Genomic DNA, 19,812 nt, shown 5'->3' with positions numbered 1-19,812 from the left:
AGCTGTCTGCCATAAGGGACTTCTTTGCTGGAGTTTTTTTTCAAACCAGCTCACCTGGTAAAGAGATGTGCTCTGATGTCAGTCTGCTGGTGGTCACCTCTGCCGGGCAGTGAGTACCTGGGAATGGTGACCTGGTCATGAGCTGCAGCAAGAGGTATGTTCAGGGCTTCAGGCATATTGGAGGCAGCCAGCAGAAAAGCTGTCCCTGGTTTGGTTCTCTCTGGCTGAGCCAAGTTGAGAGGGAAATTCAAAGGCAGAGAGCTGAATAAAATCAGGGTTTTCAGAGGTGGGAGGGAGGCATTTAACAAAATCATGTACTTTTCCATAAAAGCAGTGTGGTTTGAGTCCCATAAAATCAGACTTTGAGGTATTTCTTGGGGGTTTGGAAGGGGTGGGGTGGTTTCTGGTCTGATGCTGAGCCTGGTGGAAGCGTGAGAAGATATTTTGGCCTGTGAGTCTGAAAGGCAGTCCCTCAGTTCCCTGCTGCCTTGGTATCTGGTGAGGCACTTCCCCTCCCTGCATCTCGCTGTGCTGCTCAGTGCAGTGACAGTGATAAGGTCTGTGTTGTGAGGGTACTGCGGGGGTTAGTCAATTCTTTGCAGTAGTTTTGGGAAATCTCATGGAAAGGAACCTTAGAAGTGGAACAAATTACTATTTGTGATCCAAATAGTTTGTCCCTTCTTGCCCAATTCCGAGTTCACATCCTGCCAGCAGTTGCTGTGTGTCCCGGTGCACAGCACGACCACCCATCATTTTGTGACTGCTTTTGTGAAGGACTGTGGAACTGTACTAGTCCTGGCCAGTGCCACAGCTGCAGGGGCTGCTGCCTCCTTGTCCTGTGAGCCCGGTCTCCTTACTTGGCTCTGTGTCAGATGTCAGCACAGATGTGCTGGTCACTCCTGTTGCTGCCATTATGTGTTTTGTTGTGTTCAGTGTCGTGGAATCATAAAATTGCTTGGGCTGGAGGGCACCTTTAAAGGTCACCTAGTCCAACCCCAATTATATGGTGTTTCTTCCCATGCTTAAATTTGTCCTCCAGCTCTGTGGTGGGAGCTGAGTCCCATGTACAGCAGTTGATCCTTACCCACACCATCAGTGCAGTGGTCCTTCTGTCCTCTTCCTGTCCACTTGTCCTGCTGTCACAGTGGGGCAGCAGTATTGCTGAGGGACATATTCAACATGTTGAAAGCTGGGAATGAAGGCAAGAGCTCCAGTCTTGCTCCTTTGGCCCAGTTCAGTTTCCCACACTGAGTTACTGGAGCTTTTCAAGGAGGCAGCGTTTGTGCTGCTGTCATGTTTCTGAGCTTCCTTCTTCTTTGCTTTGAGTAGCAGCACACGTTGTCCTTCTGGGTGCTGTTAATGGCCCACCTTGGGCACTGCCCACTCATGGACCTTTCTGCAGATGCAGTAGGGTGTTGTCCTGTATCATCCCTGCCCCAGTAGCAGGACCTGGATCATCCCTGGTTCAAATAAGACTTGCATGGTGGGACTTGGAGGGTGCCCAGGGCTGAGAAAAATGGGGATGGGTTTCCCAGTGCAGGGCAGGGAGGTGCAGCTCCCTCCAGCTGTCTGTGGGAAGGGTGTTTGGGTCTGTGACCCAGGAATGCTCCTGTTTTCCAGCTCAGGAGCTGCTGTGCCTCCTTCAGGAAAGGACTGGAGGATCAGAGCTGACAGGCTCCTCTGCCCAGGACTGCTTTCCTCTCCTGTTTGCTGCTGGAAACTAACAGTGCAGAGAAATAAAGCAGATACTATATCTGGCCGTGTTTATCTTGTTCCACAAAATAGCCGGGAGGATTTTCCTGGGTGAGGAGCTGTGGCTTCTGCTCTCATTGTTATTCAGCTGCTCTTTGGTGATATTTTGCTTCTCTGAGACCTGCCTTAGAAATATTGCTGGTTGTTTTATGAGGGCCCATAGCAGAGGTACTGTAAATCTCTGGTGTTAGATGCGTGACAATATCTGTGCAATGTTTTACTTTTCGACCAGGCCATAAGAAGCACTTTCACTGTGGCTGGTTATTAGGCACTGGTCTGGTGGGCACGTGCCAGATTTAGGGCTGTGTCATCCTGAAGGACAGGGATTGTGCCTGTAAGGACTCTCCTGTTCAAGAGCACTGTGGTTTCAGCTGGCAGAGCCCAGGATCAGGTTTGCTGTCATTAGGGCTGTGTTTGTTTCAACAGCCTCCTTACAGTTTGTTGGTGTTGATGTTTGCACTCTGCCGAGGGTGAGGCTGCTCCTGGTATTCCTGGTTTTGAGGTGTTTGTGATTTTCTCCAAAAGCAGATACTTAAGGAATCCAGAGAGAAGGTGCGAGAGCTTCCATGTGCATTGGAAAACGTAGCCTTGCATCACTAGAGAAATGCTCTCCTGCAGATCGTGTCCCCAGTTAATTTTAGTAATTATTTCTTTAGCAGTGCTCTCTGTAAGTGGTTCTGCATTCACCCTGTTGCAGCAGCACGGATCCCATTCATGGTGTCCTCACGGAGGTTTCCGTGCTGTGTTGGCCACAAAGCGTGTCTCCTTCCAGTGCTGTGGCTACTGGCTGATGCCAGTTTTAATCAAAGCCTTTCATTGCAAACCCAACTTCTAGTGTATTTGGGATGATGAGTTCCTGAGCACGTGAACTTTGTGAAGGCAGCCCTGAGCAAAGGGGGAAGGTGTTGAGGCTCGTGGCCATCGCCCCCTGTTATTTGGGGCTTTTTCCTTTCTCAACCTTCCAGTCTGTGGGCAGCTGTGCAGCCACTGGGCAGGAGGGAGGCAGAGGGGATGCTCACCTTCCCCAGGCCATCAGCAGAGGCACCTCGGCATCCTGGAGCTGTGAGAGAGAGGAAAGAAAGTGTCAGGAGGCAGAAAGGAAGAGCAGAATTATTGTTTTTATTTGCTGCCTGGGTTGCAGGAGGGGCAGGGCCTGGGCTGTGCAGAGGGCAGCAGGGTTGTGGCTCTGCACAGAGGTTGCACAGGCTGCCTGGACTCGAGCAGAGCCCGCTCCCAGACCGCTGTGGTTTAACCAGCACAGAGATCCAGCGAGCTCTCTGTGGACACACAGCAGCAAACTGTGCTGCTTCTTCCTGCAGAGTGATGGGATTAGTTTGACAAACCCCTTCTCGACCACTGTTTTCAACCCCTATTACCCTGTAATAACTTTTTCTGTCTGACTGATGTGGAATGATAACCGGGGCAAGGAAACTGGCTGCATTTTGAATGTCTCATGTGTCCAGGTTTTGTGTCTTCAGCTGTCAAGGAAAGGGATGCCTGTTGACCCATGGGGGATCTGATGGAATTAGCAGTGGCTCAGAGCTGGCAGGAGGCAGCACTGGAAGATGCAAGTGCATGGTCTGGTTTCTGTAGGCCTGATTTGTGCACTGGCACCTCATTCTGCCTGCAGAGGGGGAGAACTGCCTCGGTGCTCGTGATTCCTTGCCTCTGCCTTCCGCCTGCATCCACTCTGCTTCCTGGCAAGCTGAATGGATTGGACACAGAGTGGTTGTAGCTCGCTGGCTTTTTAAGTCTCTAAAAATTCAGGCTGTGTTTTGGAGGCAGAGCAGGGGACTGCCAAGCACTGTGGTGTCATCTTGGTTTCCCTGAAGTGTCCCTGCATTGTACCAGTGCAACAGTGAACTCTTGCTGTCCCCTGTGCTGTAGGAAATCTGGGCTAGCCCCAGAGATGGCAACACCAGTGCTGTAGATAAAACATTGTGGATCATCTTTCCCTTCCTTCACCACAAAACCTGTCTGAGCTGGGACCTGTTTGATTACTGCTTTGTTCTTGTCTTGGATGTCACAGCTGTGCTTGCTGTGATTTGTCCTCCACTTTCCTTGGCAGGGGCTAGAGGGGTGTAAGGTCCAAGGAATAACCTTGGATCTGAATCTGTGATTACAAAGGAGCTGCTCTGGAGAGTCCCCTGAGCCATGTGTGACTGGGAAGGGCCTGGCAGAGCTGCCAGCCAGGGTGCTGGCTGTCCATGCTGGAGGCATTCAGAAGCATGCTGCTGAAGTTGATTCCAGTTTCCCCAGTCACTCCAGTGGGAACAGAGCTGGCCCAGGAGCTGAGCATCTCACCTTCCTGTGGGCAGCCCTGTGGTGCCAGCCGTGCCCGAAGCAGCCTTGCTGGCTGCTCTGCAGGTATCGCTCTGGGCTGGCCTGGCTGATGGCAGAGGCTGGCATTCAGCCACCTGCAGTTCCCTGGGATGAATCCCTCTCCAAGCTCCCGAGAAACCCTCGTGCCTTTCAGTAATGCTTTTCCCTGCACCCGGCGCGGGCGCTCCGGAGGGTCCGGCGGGTTGTTAGCATGCACGGGCGTGCCTTGCCTGGCTCTCAGCAATCCCCTTCTCCCAGCCTGCTGCAGCCACACAGTTTCACTGTTTCGTGCCCGTTTCCCAGAGATCCCAGTGGCTCCAAGTGCCGCAGGGGCCCAAAGCTTGGCAGTGCACAGTGTCGTGCCCTTGGTCTTTCACCAACACCCGGAGTTTCTGCTCCAGCAGGACTTGCAGTCGCTGTGCACACACCTCTCTGCATCCCCTCTGGGTCCCTGCCCTGGCTCTGAGCAGTAATCCGTCAGAAAGAGGTGCTGTGCTTGGGCTTCTGCGCAGCTGGAATGATACCTGGAAACACACTGGTGGAGACCGTGTTGGGGTGCACAGAATTTCTCAGCAGGTGCACCCCTGAAATGGAAGTGTTCATGCAGGAGAGGGCAAGAGGCCTTTTTAAGGCTGTTTGCAGATTATTCACCGCAGGGAAGTGTAACAGTTATGCAAAGGTTATGCCGCTGAGGGGTACGTGGTATTTAGCTGTGTGATAGCCACTGAAATCCATTGCCCTTCTGGCTAAACCTCCCCAGAGCTCTCTGGAAGGGCCTGGCATGTGTTCCCTGAGCGTGACACAGCAGCGTATATAGGTCAGGAGAGCAAATTGGCCTTTCTCACTGTGGAGCTGAGGCTGAGCCTCCCCCTGGCACGATGAGTCCCCAGGAGCAGCTCCCAGCCTGACCTGCTCCCCACAGCTGCTCACGGTGTGTCACTCTGTACCCGCTCACATCCCCGCCTTCGTGTCCCTTACTGGGCTGTCACGACCATTCCTGCTCCCTGTGCCTTTGGGCAGCCAGCCCACTACCAGGCCTCTGGCTCGGCATCCTCAGTGCTTTGTCTCTAGCCTGGTGAAGTGCAGGGAGATGCCCAGCAGCCTCCTCGGCTTTGCTTTAAACGAGTTTTGTCTCCTTACAACCATTAAAACTGAAAACCGTGTGCTACGTGAATGGATCTTCCCTCTATTAATGCCTTCAGGTGCTCCGGGTCACTTCTTATTGCACGGTGTGTGTGGGCTGTAAGGAAGTGGGGTTGGACTGGTGGGATCCAGGGAATTTACAATACAAAATGCCTGAATTTTAAGCGCCTGCACTTTTCCCAGTCCCAGCTGAGGAAGAGCAGTGCTGCGGGTTTGCAGAACGGATCAGAGGAATCAGCACTGTCCTTCACAGGTGCCTGTGCAGCAGGCAACAAGGTACTGCCCTGGTTTTAATGGGAATTGCCCTCCTGATTGTGTGTCGAGGTGGGATGGATGGATTTCATGTAAGTCAGGGCACAGGCAGTGGCCATGGAATTTTCAGTTTGTGCATAGCAAATGTTTGGGAGCGGCAGCTGAAGGTGGTTGATGCCCCTGCGTGGGGTTGCAGGTGAGTCCTTCATCCCAGAAGAGCATCCACAGCTGCCAGTGAAGGATGTGAACTCCTGGCCCTGCTCTGCACGTGCACTTCTTCCGGAGTCTCTGGAATTTGCTCAATTGTGCCATGGGAGATTCTTGTCGAACGTGTCCCTTCCCCAGCTCCAGCCCTGCCAAGAGCAGGCAGGGGCTGTACAAAATGTGTGTATCATGTCTTGTTTCTTCAGGGATCAGTCCTTCACACAAAAAGACTTTTCTTGTGGACAGGAATGCTGCTTTCTTGTTTTTCCATACAGCTCCTGCCTCTCTTTTGGGAAAATGCTGGGGATAGTTGTTGATGGGCCAGTATCACCAGTGCCATGGAAACTGGTGGTGGACAAAAGCTCTGGAGGGGCACCAGAGCACTGTTCTGGCATGCTCAGGGAAGAACAGGCCAGAGGAGGCACTTTTTCTGAGCTTGTGTGCCATCACGTAGATGCTTCTCATTTGCTACCCCGTTAATGTAGCCTCTTCCAGAGTAATGAAGTTGTAGCATATCCTCTGGAATTGATTGAAAGACTAGTCCGCTGTTGTAAGGTATAATCCCACTTTAAAGACTCTCTCATTTAAAAAGATAATCTTATTTTAAGACTCTTGATAGTACTGCAGCAATGCTTCCACTTAAGGAGGAGGGGGAGGGAAAGAATATAATTGGGATAAAAGAGAAAATGAAAAAAGAGCCTGGTAGTACCTTCATAAAACAGATGGTCCATTCTCCAGCCACATGTAAAATAGAGTTCTGCCTGTGTGGGGATTTACATGTAATTACAGCTGCCCTTGTAGCTTCCTCTGATGTTCTCTGAGGAAGGAGGAAGCGAATTGTGTGCCTGCTGTTGTCCCCTCTCCTAAAGGCCTTGGAGGCCTCATAGTGTGGAGACTGCACACATCCATGGCCTGGGATTTCTGGTGCTCCAACCAATGTTCAACCAGGAAAAGGCACTGAGGAAGGAAACCCCCACCCTCTTGAAAGGACCCACGTTTTGTGACTCGCCACCTCGCTAAATGACCTGTGTTTGGATTGAACTGCAGCATCCCAGGCACAACTGCAGGGTGGGAAACCAAAGGGATGGTGCCTGGTCAAAGAGCAGAGTGAGATCCATGGATTGGGTCTGACCAGGGCAGCCAGGGGATGGGTGCTCCTGGTGGGAGGCACAGCAGTGGGGACTGTGTGGATGGCTGGGATGTGTTGGGCAGTCTGAGCATCCCCTGGCTCAGGGGGACAGGCAAGCTGGGGGCAGCCCCCAGTGCACCCCTAGAATGAGGTGAAGGTCAGGAAACCATGTAAAAACCTCGTGGTGTGGGTTTGTTCAGGCTGGAAAAAGAAAGGGACAAAGAATGGAGGAGAACAATGGGCATGTGGGTGGAGACCACAGGAAAAGCCTCCCTGTATAAAAGGTTTAGCTGCCATTGTGTATTCTCTGCACAGGTAGGGCAAGAGAAAGCCCACCTACACTTGCAGGATGACAGCTGTTGGTCAAGTTACCTCAAGAACCCTTTTGGGAAGAACAAATTCTCAGGGATCCACTGAAATCAAGCCCTTCTCTTGTCCAGCTTTCTCATGTTGTGTGAGGGAGGTGAAAGGGTTCCTCCTTCCTCTCTGCTTCTCCTTTCTGCCATCCCAGCAGACAGCAATGCGTGCTTTTTCCCTGTCAGCACAGAACGTGTACAAAAGTTTGCATATGTAAAAGAGATAAAAAACATCGTCACAGAGAGGAACAGTTCTGTCACCTCTTCTACGTGGAAGTAAAGCTGTATTCTGATTGAAGCTCCGAGGTCTAGTGGTTGTGGTGGGAGGCTGTGAGTGGGGGGTGGCAGGAGCTGCCACTGATGAAGGCAGTGTCCCAGTCAGCGTTGTCACCCACGATGCCTTCCCTGCCTGCTGACGTGCTGCCTGGCTGCAGTGGGCTCTGCCCTTCTGCCTCGTGGCTTTGCTCTGGCAAGAGCATCCAGTGAACTGGAGGAAGGGGTCAGTGTAAGTGTGGTCTGGGGCACGGTCCGTGGAGAGGAGCACCACGGCACCACCCCACCTTCCCGGCAGCCTCGTGCCGTCAGGCTCCACAGAGCTGGCATCAGCATCCTCATTTGGGAACTAATAAGCGTGAGGCATCCAGATGGCAGAAATGATGTGTGTATTGTAGCAAAGCTAATGCTGTAGCCTGGTGCTAATGCAGTGTTCCTTGGGTATCGGCAGCGATGTTCTCTTCTAAAATGGTAATAAAGGGCACATTTGCTTATTAGTAATGAATGTCAAACCATTCACCATCATGGAAATATCCTATTTCCATGACTTTGATAAATAGCTGCTGAAGCTCATGAATTTTTAACAGTAGTCCTATATTTAGGGGCTTTCAGTTTCTGAGAGAGATAAAAGGCTCTTCGGAGATGGAGTTCTGGAAGCGCCTTGTCTTCTGCAGCCGCTGGTACCTATTTAAAGCCAGTGTTGTCTTTCTGATGTATGAACAGCGTGTTGACATTGACTGATAGGATTTTTATGCCGGAGATTGGGCTCTCAGCCTGCCTGTCACCGCAGAGCAAAATGTGTAATGCAGAGGGACCTGCCACGTACTGTGCTTCGTCTGCACGTGGTGCGTGTTCACTCTTCCCCACAGTTAGGGTATGGACCTGACTCCCTGCTGCCACGAGGCTCTCCTGTTTCAGACTGATAAATGTGTGCAGCAGTGTGTGTGTGTGTATGTACATGTGTGTGTACAGAGGTGAGTACATGTCTGTCCATATGTGTGTGTGTGGCCTCTGTAAGGCCCCCTCAGAGGCACACATGTGAAGCTCACGTGGCGAGTGTGTTTTGGTGCTGGATGGGGAGCGATGTGCACACACAGAGTGAACATGTGTGAGCAGGGCACCTGCCCCACCACGGCACTGTCCCCTCTCCTGCCAGCACTCGGTGTCCCAGGGGCTGTGGTGCTCCTCCAGCTTGGTATGTATAGTTCATCAGGGAATGAATGCAGTTAGCCAGAGGTAAAACCACAGAAATCTCTTAAGTATCTTCTGTTTTGCGTAGAAACCAGGTGAGAGGAAAACAGAAAAGCAAAAGTGAAATCCATCAGTGGAACCCCAGAGGAAAGGGCAGGACCCAGCTCTGCCATGTGCTGGAGGATAGGCCTTGGCTGTCTGTCCTGCCTGGGCTACTGGGAGCTCAGAGCAAAGCTTGTGCACGGGCTTTCCAAGGAACTGGACCCTGATGGCAAGACAGTGATTTATCAAGCTTCTTGGGACAGCACGTGTATCAGTATTCTCTGAGATGCTTGTTGGCAAGCACGTGATTAATGCATGTAACACTGAGAAAAATGGTGAAATCTCAGTCTGGAGTAAGGGAATTGCTGGTGGCAGGGTAATTCTTAGGCTCAGAAGCCTCCCAGTTGAGCCTGGTCATGATGAAGTTTGCAGTGTGATAGCTGAAGAATTGGATTAAATAATGCCCAGTCTGTTAGCAGGTGACAGTGGGGACGTGTCAGGTGTGCAGGTGATGTGAAGCACTGAGGGTCCTGGATACACCTGGAGGAGCAGACAGGCATTCAGAAATCCTGATAAACTGAAAAAGGGGCTTGAGGAGATGTGAAGATGTTCAAAGGGCACAAATAAGTGCCTGTGCAGCTGACTGCAGCTGTCTCCCAGAGGAGCTGGGCTTGGGGCTGATCTCAAGCCAAGCTCAAGCTAATGACATTGGGATGCCTTGGGAAAGGCTAGCAATCATCCTGAGAGCTGTGCTGCTTTGTCCCCTGAAAATCCTTCCCAGTGTGCTTTTCACTGCAGGCAAAGTTAATAAACTTTCACACGTGCTGTGTAAATGAGGCTTCTCTCTGGGGATAGCCCGTGACTATGGATGGCTGGATGACGAGAGCACTCGTTTGTGTGGTGGTGAATCTTTGTGGGAGTCTGGTCTTCTTTAGGCAGGTTTTTGTTGGCTAATTTCAGCAGTGGTTTATATCAGCAGAGTTGCCGTACCAGGCATGGGTTACAAGACTTATTGCAGCAATCATCCTTTGCATTTGAGGGAATTGTACTGTTTACATCCCCAGGAATTCCCTTTCAATGTACCTTCATTGATCTATCAAAGTAAAGGATTGCTCTGATTTCCCTCTTACAGATACATTACTTAGGTATAGCATTTTAACCTTGCAATCTTGGAATGGAAATTTTTGCCTGCTAGTTTTATGTGCAAAGAGCAAAATGGTGGATATCTGAAGTGTGGAGCTCTCTCTGATTTGCTAAATGTATTTACGTAAGATATAAGCACCTGAGCACTTTAAGCACCTTGTGGCTGACAGTGTTGGAATGGAAATGGGAAAGGATAGCTTTGCTTCTGTTTGCTTCTGAGAGGGGAAGGGGCCAGGTCCTCTGTGTGTTGGTAGTGTAAGCTTAAATGGAAAATGCTGACAGGCTTTGGGGTCCTGCCCTGTGCTCAGGGTGCTCCCCAGGGGATGGGATGGGGGCTCTCTGTCACAGGGGGGGCTGCCCTGCCTTGCTGACCAACTCTTCACTGTAGAAGAGACAGGCCACGTGGCCTCATTATCCAGAATTAATCTCCAAATAACGGTAAACGCTGATTACATCAAAGTAAGAAAATAGTTAATGGGATGCCTAATGTAAAATAACAAAGAGATTGTAATAGCTTTAGGCATTTAGACATCCGAGGGAGCTTAAAGCGTATTAGAGTTGCTCTGCAGATGAACCTGGACAGTTTAAATGTTGAAACTCATTTGCAGGCAGTAAATCCCTGCCCTGAGAGCATGTGAGAGGCAGAGCCCATGGCAGCCTCCAGGCTCTGCTCCACTCTCCAGAGGCTGCAGGGCTGGGGCAGCCCAGAGCAGAGCTCACCTGGGCCGGGCTTTGCTGGGCGTGCTGCCCTTGCAGGAGGGCAGGGCAGGGCTGGGCTCGATGACCTTTGAGGTCTTTTCCAAATGGTTCTGTGGCTGTAGGACTCACTGTCCCTGTGCCATGCTCCGGGTGTGGGCACTCTCCACCCTCGTGCTCGTGGTGGCATCGCTGTGCTGCTCCCTGGGCAGGGCTGGCTTTGGCTGCCCCGTGTTGAACCTGCCTCTGTGCCTGGACCACATGTTTAAGCCACAGCTTTGACGTGTTTTGGGCAAAGTCCAAAAGTTCGATTCTTTGAAGGTTTTTTTGTTTGTTTGTTTGTTTTCCTGTGATCCAGGTTCCCAGCCACCCCTATAATGGGGCTAAGGCTGAAGCATACAAGGGGAATTTACTCCCCTTCTTTAAACTAATGACATCCCTGCATCCAGTACTTGGGACGCTGAGAGATTAAGTCATCCCTCCCTGTTCTCCCCAAGAGAAGAAGAGAGGTGATAGCAGCATCTCTTCCTTATCAGGTGGCTTTATAAAAGTGCTTCTTGTAACAAATTGCCTTTTTTGGTTAGCCTGCCCATGGATATGAACACCATTTAAATATCTGTTCTCCAAAATAAAGCTAATGAAAGGGGGACTGGATTCAGTTCCAAATCAAAAGAAGTCTGGGGAACTTCAGAATAGCAGAATTAAGCCAGTAAGTTACTAGGAATTTCTGGCAGTTCATGTGAGGACAGGAGCCAGCAATGGATTTGTTCTTTTCTTGCTGTGGTTTTGCTAAGAACCTTCCTCATGCCAGCTATTTCTGACCACGGTGTGTGGCTGATAATGGATCACTTTGCAGAAGTATTGCATTTGTCAGGGGAAATATCTCGATCCAACACCAACGGTCCTTGGGTCTGTAAAAGGTATAACACTGGCAGTTCTGTGAATACCTCCATGCCTTTCCTTCTGCAGGCAGCAATTACTGCTTCTGATGGGGGAACCTGGGGGCACAAAGCAGAACAAAAACTGCTGCAGAATCCCAGAAAGCTTTGGGTTAGAAGAGACCTCACAGACCACATCATTCTGACCCCTTGCCATGGGCAGGGACACCTTCCACTAGCCCAGGTCGCTCCAAGCCCCATCTAGCCTGGCCTTGGACACTTCCAGGGATCCAGGGGCAGCCACAGCTTCTCTGGGCAACCTGTGCCAGGGCCTCCCCACCCTCCCAGGGAAGGATTTCTTTCTAATATCCCATCTAACCCTGCTCTCTGTCAATTTAAGCATGCATATATATATTTAAGAAATTTAACTTATAGCATGGTCAAGGGAAGCACAGGAATATAAAAGCTCAGAGGTCCTGGGAAACAGTTGCCAGATTCTCACTGTAACAGAAATTAGTCTTGTACCGAACAAAGGAAAGTATAACCTTCTCTTTCAAGGTCACTTGCTGCTGTTATTTGACTTAAACTCTCTCTGAACTATATGCTGCTGCATATTGTTTATTATTTCTGATTCCTTCCCCATTTGTGTTGAGATATAGTTACTTGCTGTCCTAGGATCTCGATGCACCTCTGACCTTGCAAGTGATTCTTTGCACTGAAGCCAAGGCAGAAGCTTTTTGACTTCACAGGGGCTCTGCTTACGCGTGGGGGTTTGTTCCTTTGAGCCTTTACTTCCTGCAGCTGAGGAGAGCGCCGGTTTCAGGGAAACCTCATCTGGTGTGTGTGTGCTCTTGGCACAGCAGAACAGCCCCGTGGTGGAGCAGGAGTGGAGCCTGGGAGCATGGTGCCACACAACACACAGCCAGGAGAGTCTGGAGGAAGGGGGGACGACAGGGGAGTGCAGGGTTGGGCACTTCATGTGCCTCGTTCGGAAGGAAATGCACTTTTCAATTTCTGTACAACTCTGGGCATCTGAAATGCTAAGGATGTGACAGATGTGCATGGAATGACAAACAGCTCAGCTGCTGGGGACGCTCACAGAGCCACGCATGCTGTGTACGTGTGCATGTTTACACCCAGAACAAACACCCCTCCAGTCTAAACCCACAAGCCTGGCCAGAGCTTCCCTTCCTAGAATTGGTGCTGCAAGGCAGAAATGGGGCTTCCCTGGAGCTGCAGTGCTGGCTGTTCCGTGGGTGGGTGGAGGGGGCAGCTTCTCTTCAGTGTTTCCAGGCAGTGATTTCTCTTGAGTGCTTCCTCCAGAGTAGGAAGGAGTGATGTTTGTTCTCACTTCCCATACAAATGAGCTGCCAGTTCTGAATTCCCCGTGGCACATCTCTATTCCCATTCTTCCTCCTTTCTTCTCCCTCCTTTCTTTCCCCCAACCCATGCATAACTTACCCAATAGAAATGCAGACCTCTCCCTTTTTATTCACGCCGTGTCTGCTCTGTCTGGCTCATCCCACCAAGAGGCACCTGTGAACAGGTACAAGGCTCAGTAGCTTCAGCAGGGGTGCTCCCACCACTCTGCCTCCTGCTGCTCTTGGCAGAGGAGCTGTGGGATAACTGCTGCCTGTCGTGGAACTGTGCCTTGGACTGGGCTGTTACTGTCCCACTGGTGAGGAAAGCTAAAGGTCAGTGAGGGGGGAAAACCCCATCTGGTGTGGTGTGAGATGACAACTGCAAATTGATTTAACTTGCCAGGCTGCCACCCAGAGCTGCCAAGCCCACACAGGGGGTGTCTGTGTGGCTGCTTCCCCTGGCCCACAGAGGGTCTGCTCACAGGGGGCACAGACAGAGCCTGGCACTGCCACCCTGAGGGGTGGGACAGGGCCTCTGGGGGTGCTGCACCCCTGTGCTGCTTCGGCCACTTGTTTGCAGCAGTTAAGTGGAGACATGAGCAAAACATTAGCAAAATGTTTTATTATTGATGTATCAGCACACTTTGGCACTCTTTGCATTTTAGATCACGCCACTGAAACGCAAACAGCGTTTTCACTTGGCAGGCAGTGAAACATTTATGTGTATGTAAAAGGTACTCGCCCTCCCCTCAGAGAGAATTTGACTGATCCTATTGGTTTTAAAGATAGCTAAAGATGTTCACGGTCCCTTGCCTCTCTGGTGCCATGTGATTTCAGGGTGTTCCCCTGGGAACAGGGCCTGTGTGCTGTGCAGTGTGGGGCTACCCGAGCTGCTCTCCAGGCAGTGGTGGCCGTGAGGCTGAGCAGATGCAGCACCCGCAGGTCCTCCAGGTCCCTGCTCCCTGTCAGGGACAGATCTTGGGGATGCAGGGGCTGTTCACCTGTATAGTTGGGGCTGTCAGAGCTGGTACTGTGCAGGGGATGCTGCTGGAGCTCAGGGAATTGGGTGAGACACTGTGCAGGAGGGTGCTGAATGTAATATTGTTGCTTATCCTGAACCAGGCAATAATCCTGAGCTTGAGTTTAAAATATGATTCTGAGGATAGAGGGGAAAAAGGTAACTAATTGTTTTAAAGTTTTTTATTTCCCTGTGTAAAAAAGCTGGTTGCAAAAAATGTTATCTCAGTTCACATCACAAGGTCTGCTCCACTAACATCTGTCCCTCATAGGTGACAACAGAAGTCACAAAGACCCACTGAACAAACATGTGGGGATGTTCCTTGATGCCTTTCTTTGGCTGTCCAGTCCAACCTGGCCTTGGACACTTCCAGGGATCCAGGGGCAGCCACAGCTTCTCTGGGCAACCTGTGCCAGGGCCTCCCCACCCTCACAGGGAAGAATTTCTTCCCAGTACCCCATCTAACCCCTCCCTCTGCCAGTGTGAAGCCATAATGATGTTCCCCTCGGTTCCCTGTTCCTGCTGTGGTTGCTGCCAATGATGTATTTGCTGGCACACTCCGAGCACCCGGGGCTGGGCACAGGAGCAAATGCTCTGTCAGCTGAGCTCCCCCGAGAGCTCACCCCTGGCTGCCTGGCACAACCACCTCTCTGGGTGTCTCTGCAGCTGCAGAAGGGTGGTTGGGCCTGGGACTGTTCGTGGCAGTTGCAGCAGTGCTGGTGCTGTGAATGCCAGTGGTCCCTGCGTCGTGGAGTTGCGTATCTAAATCCTGGTTTCTAATCCAGCCTGCTCTTGTCAGCTTTTCGAGTCACAGCTTTCTGTAGCCATACCTGCTGCCTAGTGCTTTGGAAGAGCTCTTCGGGAAGCAGCAGGCAAACAGGGGCCACTGTGCAGACCACTAACCCCACAAAGCTGTGGACAGGCACAGACTGGGCCTCTCACCCCTGGGTAGTTGGATGCCTTGGGATTGCAGAACCTGGCCCTGACTGGGTGTTTGGATGCCCTGGGATAGAGGAGCCTAGCACTGATGTGACTTACCTCTGCCATGAAAGAGTTATGGGGACAGCATGAGAAAATGAACCAAGGTTGTAAATTTATGAGTTTTCTTTGCTGGTAATTCATTGGCCAGGCTGAACATCCTTTATCTCTGAAAGCAGTGGCAATTTCCCAAGGGTTTTCTTGCTAACCAGTGTACCTACTCTGGGGACAATATAAAGAGTTCTTTAAAAATAAGTGGATGTTGCAGCTTTGAGAACTATTGATCCAGTACAGCGTTGGGTTTTTTAATAAAGAATCCTTTGGTAGAGGTGGAAACTTTAAATAGGAGAGAGAAGGGAGTAGCAGGGAGAAGGGCTGGGAGAGGTGGCTCTCCCTGAGGGGAGGTGCAGCAGCACCCTCCCTGCACAGCACCCTCCCTACACAGCACCCTCCCTGCTCACCTGGCTGGGGCAGGGCTGAGCAGGGCTGGGGAGCTGGGCTGTGCAGGACAGAGGCAGATCCGTGTTGTGCCAGCAAATCCTCGCAATGCAGTGGTAATGAGGATCATTCTGTAAGTCAGCTAAAGCCAGTGCTGAACAGGGCTCCAGTCTGAGTGAATCCCACGCTGATTGAGAATGAAAGGACAACAGTTCATTCCAACTCATTGTATTGTGACTAAAATAACTTCTCCTGGGTGAGCGTGGTTACAAACTTTTCCTCTGGATCTGGCGATCCCCCTGTGATGGCTCCCCTGGGAGGCAGCAGCAGCAGACCCCCCACTGCTTTGTCATGCCTGGAGTTGTGCTGTGGCTGTGGTGGGTGCCCTGTGCCCTGCTCTGGGAGCTGTGGGCTCCCTTGTGTCCTGCACAGCAGCCACTGCCTCTCTGAACACCTCAAGTCCTGTGTCAGCTTCTCACTCCTAAAGCTCACCTGCCCCTGTATTATTTGACCTCCTTTCCAAAGCTAATCCACACCTTCCTAATAGTCATCTACTACAGTTCCAATTACTTCCAAATGCTAATAATCCTAATACTTATTCATAGTTCTACAAGTTGCCAGCACAAGGTGGGACTGCCCCCCTGGAAGGAGTGTTGTGTTGAGCTGCAGACTCCTGTGCTGGGGTTTCTGGGAACGTGCCCCTCGCTGAGTGAAAACTGAACCCGAGTCATGTGTGCTGAGGGCTGGAACGCCCGGCCTGTGGTGGGAACGTGTCGGGATCGGGATCGTGCCTAATGCCTGCACAGCAGGTGTGTGTGGAGGGGCTGAGCTGTGTGAAGATCCTGCCCTTCTGCTGCTTCCAGGCTGATACCTGCCTCGTCTGCAGGAGCAGAGCAGACTGTTAGCCAGAAATCTTTAATTCTTTCAGTTTAGGTTCGTTGGCAGCGCGGTTGGGTTTTTTTTCCTGTGCAATCAAAATAAGCTTGGCAAACTCTGCCTCTATTTTCTGTACAAAGGCTGAGGACTCTTTTAAGAGCAAAATAACAAACTGTCTGAGCTTTTATGACCGGCTAAATAGGGCAGCTGTTGTTGGAGTGGTGTTCCAGCAACACCCTTTATTTCTTCTTAGAAAGGAGCTCCTGTGTTTTGCAAAGCTCTCCTCTTATCTGTACTCATCTGCACCTGATGCAGCTAATAAAAATGCAGCAGATTTCAGATTTGCATATATTACTTTATAATTGCATGCTTTCATGTGTAATCCACTAAAAGTGTTTGTGTTCAGATGGTGTCACAGGGAAGGTGGTGATGGACGCTTGGATTGTCTCCCACAAAGAGGTGCATTTCCCCGCAGTGGGAGGTGGGAACCTGAACCTGAGGGAGGACTAGTCACTTCTGCTGTGCACAGAAAGGAGGGCAAGGATTCCCAGTCCCTGCCACTCGACAGCTTGTGCTATTTTTGTCCTGGTTTTCCCCTGTATGCCTTTACCTTGGGTGCACTTGAACCTCCTCGAGACTCTTGATAAAGGGATTGGATTTTTATCATCTGTCTTGTATTGAATGTAAAGTCTGGGAGGCAGCTGCAGGAGGGAGGGGGAAGCACACACATGAGTGTATGTGTGTGTTAGCAAACCATTTTGAGTGTTGCTGCAGGCAGACCTCCCTCTGTTTGCCTTGCTTGTGGTCTGGAGCGTTCCTTAAAGCTGTGATGTCAGCATTTGGTTTTCACACAGGGAAGTTTTGCTGAGGAGAGATGAATCCTTTCCACCTGATTTAACCTCGTTGTCTTCCAGTTTCCGTAGCATTTTGTGTTGCTTGCTGGGGTTTTTCTGACACCTGTCCTTGTGCTGGTACCTGCCTGACTGGTTCCTTAGGCTGCACACCTAAGGAGGTGTTGGCAGCCTTTGTCAGCCCTGGCACAGCACACGTGCTGGGGTGGGAGGGGGGAGGCAGCCTGGCAGTGCTAGTTCTGCCTCAGAAGGAAGAAGTTCCAGCTCCTGGCAGGTGAATCCTGACTGGTGATAAAATGTCAAAGGTATTGCTGGTTCTCATAAAAGAGAAAGTTATTGCTGATGTTCCTTCATTATATATATTTTAAAAGTGCCAGCTGTCCTGCTCCAGTAGCTGCTGCTAGTTTGTTAGGACTCATTGTAACATTTACCAATCCACAGGAATACAGTTAACGGTATTAACCTAAGCCTTTAGGGAAATTACTCTGTGTAAAAAAGAGTGTTTTCCTCCTCAGGTACATGGCCTGGGTAGAGCTGTTGCTTGCATGAGTAACAAAATTAAGATGTAGCTCCTTTCTGCTCAGTTATTGCTTCAGAGGCAGCAAAACTGGGAGAGAGAGCTGGATTGTTTTTTCATTTAATCATCTGTGGCATTGCTAATTAAATTCCAATTGCTGGAGCTTTATTAACGATGTGAAAGCCAGGAAAAACACAGTTTGATTTTTTTTTTTTTCCAACTGAAGGCCGAATGTGCAGAACTGACCATTAGCAGAGAGCCTTTGTTTCAGTTGTTGTTGGATAATTCAAATCCGGAATTTCTGGGGCGCACTCGGGTGCCAGAGCATGGTCTTCACACCGGCTCCTCAGTTTTTAACCAACAGCCATTCCTGCAGCCTAATTGGCAGGCTGTCCTTAAGTGCTTTATAATCCAGTTAACGTCCAGAGCAGTAATAAAGCATTGGAGTAAATGGAGGGAGTTTGTCTTTAAATTACCTGCGACACCGTGTTGGCAGCCCAGGCTATGGACTGCCTGGGCTCTCGGGGTGTGTCTGTCCCCCCTCCAGGCCTCTCTGGGTGGTGGCCACAGAAGCAAATTGCCCGGGAAACATCTGGGGAAAGGCAGTTGCCCGAGGACAGGCTCAGCTGAGCTACAGGGAGGTGAAACAGAGCCTCTGGCGTGGCAACTGCAGCGCTCGGTTGGGCGACTTCTCGCTGTGTTACTTCACAGCCGTGCGGTGGTTTTGAGTAGCTGATTAAACATCTGAGCTTTCTTTCCCCCCCACCCCGCTTTTTGCAGCTCTCCATGAATTCCCCAATGACATCTTCACGAACGAGGACAGGAGACATGGAGCTGTGGTCCTGCACGTCCTTTGTGTAAGTGTTGTGACTTTGCCTTTCTTCTCCTGTTGGTGTGGACAGGGCTCAGTGTGCTCCAGTGTTTTGACTGAAGTTATTTTCCCTTCGGTGCATTTTGCTCTCCTGTGTGGACTATGCAGTCAGGGGTGTGATAGTTTGTGCTCTTGGGATCTTCTGGTAAAAAGGAGTTCTCTTAATAATGGAAGAATAGTTTGAATTTGTTTCCTACTTTCATTTCTTCTGTGGACACTGTCGGTCCATGGGAAAGAGAAAGTTGTCTCTGAAAATGGGAGAGTTTGGCATCCATAAGATGAAAACCGAATGTCAGGGAGCTAAAAGATAGAAGATTTCTGCGAGGAGCAACTCTGGAACACTCTGTAATATATGAGATGGTGATGTTGGCACAGAACTATCCATGGGATTATGTGGATTGGAAAGCTTCCTTTGTCAGCTCTACCCGTTGTGTTCCTCCAGCCAGACCAGCTTTGCTGGGGCCGGGGGGCAGCTGTGGCCCCTCCTGCCCTGAGCAGGAGGACACTGGGGGCTTGGCCAGTCCAGGGGAGACACTCATGGCATTGCCTTCAAAAATAAGTGAAGTCTTACCCCCCAGAAAGCCTCGTGGCCTCTCTTATGACAGCTAGAGGACAAAGATATTAGAGGCAGCTTTCTGTTTAAAAAAGGATCAACTACGTTAATGTATCCAAAATAAAAACAAACAAAAAAGTTTGTTTCTCTGGAATTCCCCCTAGTATGCAAGTTTCCTAAGTGAGCTTTTCTTCCTGAATTTGTTAAAGAAAGTATTGCAGCTCCTCACTTATCAGCTGTAGGGTGGGAATTCTGGAGGACGTTGGGTGGGCAAGGGGTTAAAGTTCAGAAATGGGCCAAGAAGACTTGAATACTTGCTATTTTAAAGACCTTACTGATACCATAAATCTGTGCAATTTGGGGCTTGCAGTTTTGTGATCTCTGCCCCAGAGAAGTCAGTGTAATTGGTGTGCATGGGTAAGGCCAAAATTAAGGACACTCGGGATAAAGTTATTTAAATAACCCGGGTCTGTCAGTGCGTTGGACACTCAACAGGTGTTGGAGGACTTGTGGTCGGCAGCTGCAGTGCTGACAGAGGGCAGCACTGTCCCTCCAGGTCCCTTCCTTGACTCTTAGGTAGATGAAGACAATTCTTTTCTTTTTTTTTCGTGTTGTTTGCGTTCAGGAGGAACTGCCAAGTCGGTACATCTCGGGGGTTAGAGGCTTTCTTAAGCAGCCGAGTAAATACCCACTTGTAGTGAATGTTTAAAAGCTTTTAATAATTCTTAGCTGAAATGAGCAGTCACCATTAGCTGTGTGCAGTGATTCATGATTTCTTTTTAAGTATGAATTAGATTGTTTTGTATGTTGTAATGTGAGCCCACTGTGTTAGGATTTTATTTTGGCTAAATGGCTGCAAAAATTTCTTGAATAACGTTGCTATTGACTGTGCCTGGCAAGCTCAAGGATCCCAAGTTTCCATGGGAACACTGAGCTCTGAGATGTTTTGGAAAGTGAGCACTGGACCT

General features: G+C 50.3%; 1 protein-coding gene across 4 annotated transcripts in view; it reads left to right on the top strand.

Moving 5' to 3' along the window:
* The window catches only part of SLC24A3 (solute carrier family 24 member 3), a 104,901-nt gene that overhangs the window by 26,080 nt on the left and 59,009 nt on the right, over positions 1–19,812 (top strand). For 2 of the 4 annotated variants that reach the window (XM_027653991.1, XM_027653990.1), the window contains exon 2: positions 18,201–18,277. The gene's annotated coding sequence lies outside the window, so the exon portion shown is untranslated. Of the gene's footprint in view, positions 1–18,200; positions 18,278–19,812 lie in introns of those variants that run through there. The other 2 variants (XM_027653988.1, XM_027653989.1) reach the window with 1 other exon arrangement.

The sequence above is a fragment of the Corapipo altera genome, unplaced genomic scaffold (genome assembly GCF_003945725.1).
Source record: "Corapipo altera isolate COAL_440 unplaced genomic scaffold, ASM394572v1 70, whole genome shotgun sequence".
NCBI classification, from domain to species: domain Eukaryota; kingdom Metazoa; phylum Chordata; class Aves; order Passeriformes; family Pipridae; genus Corapipo; species Corapipo altera.
This window is presented reverse-complemented; position numbering and strand designations above follow the sequence as displayed.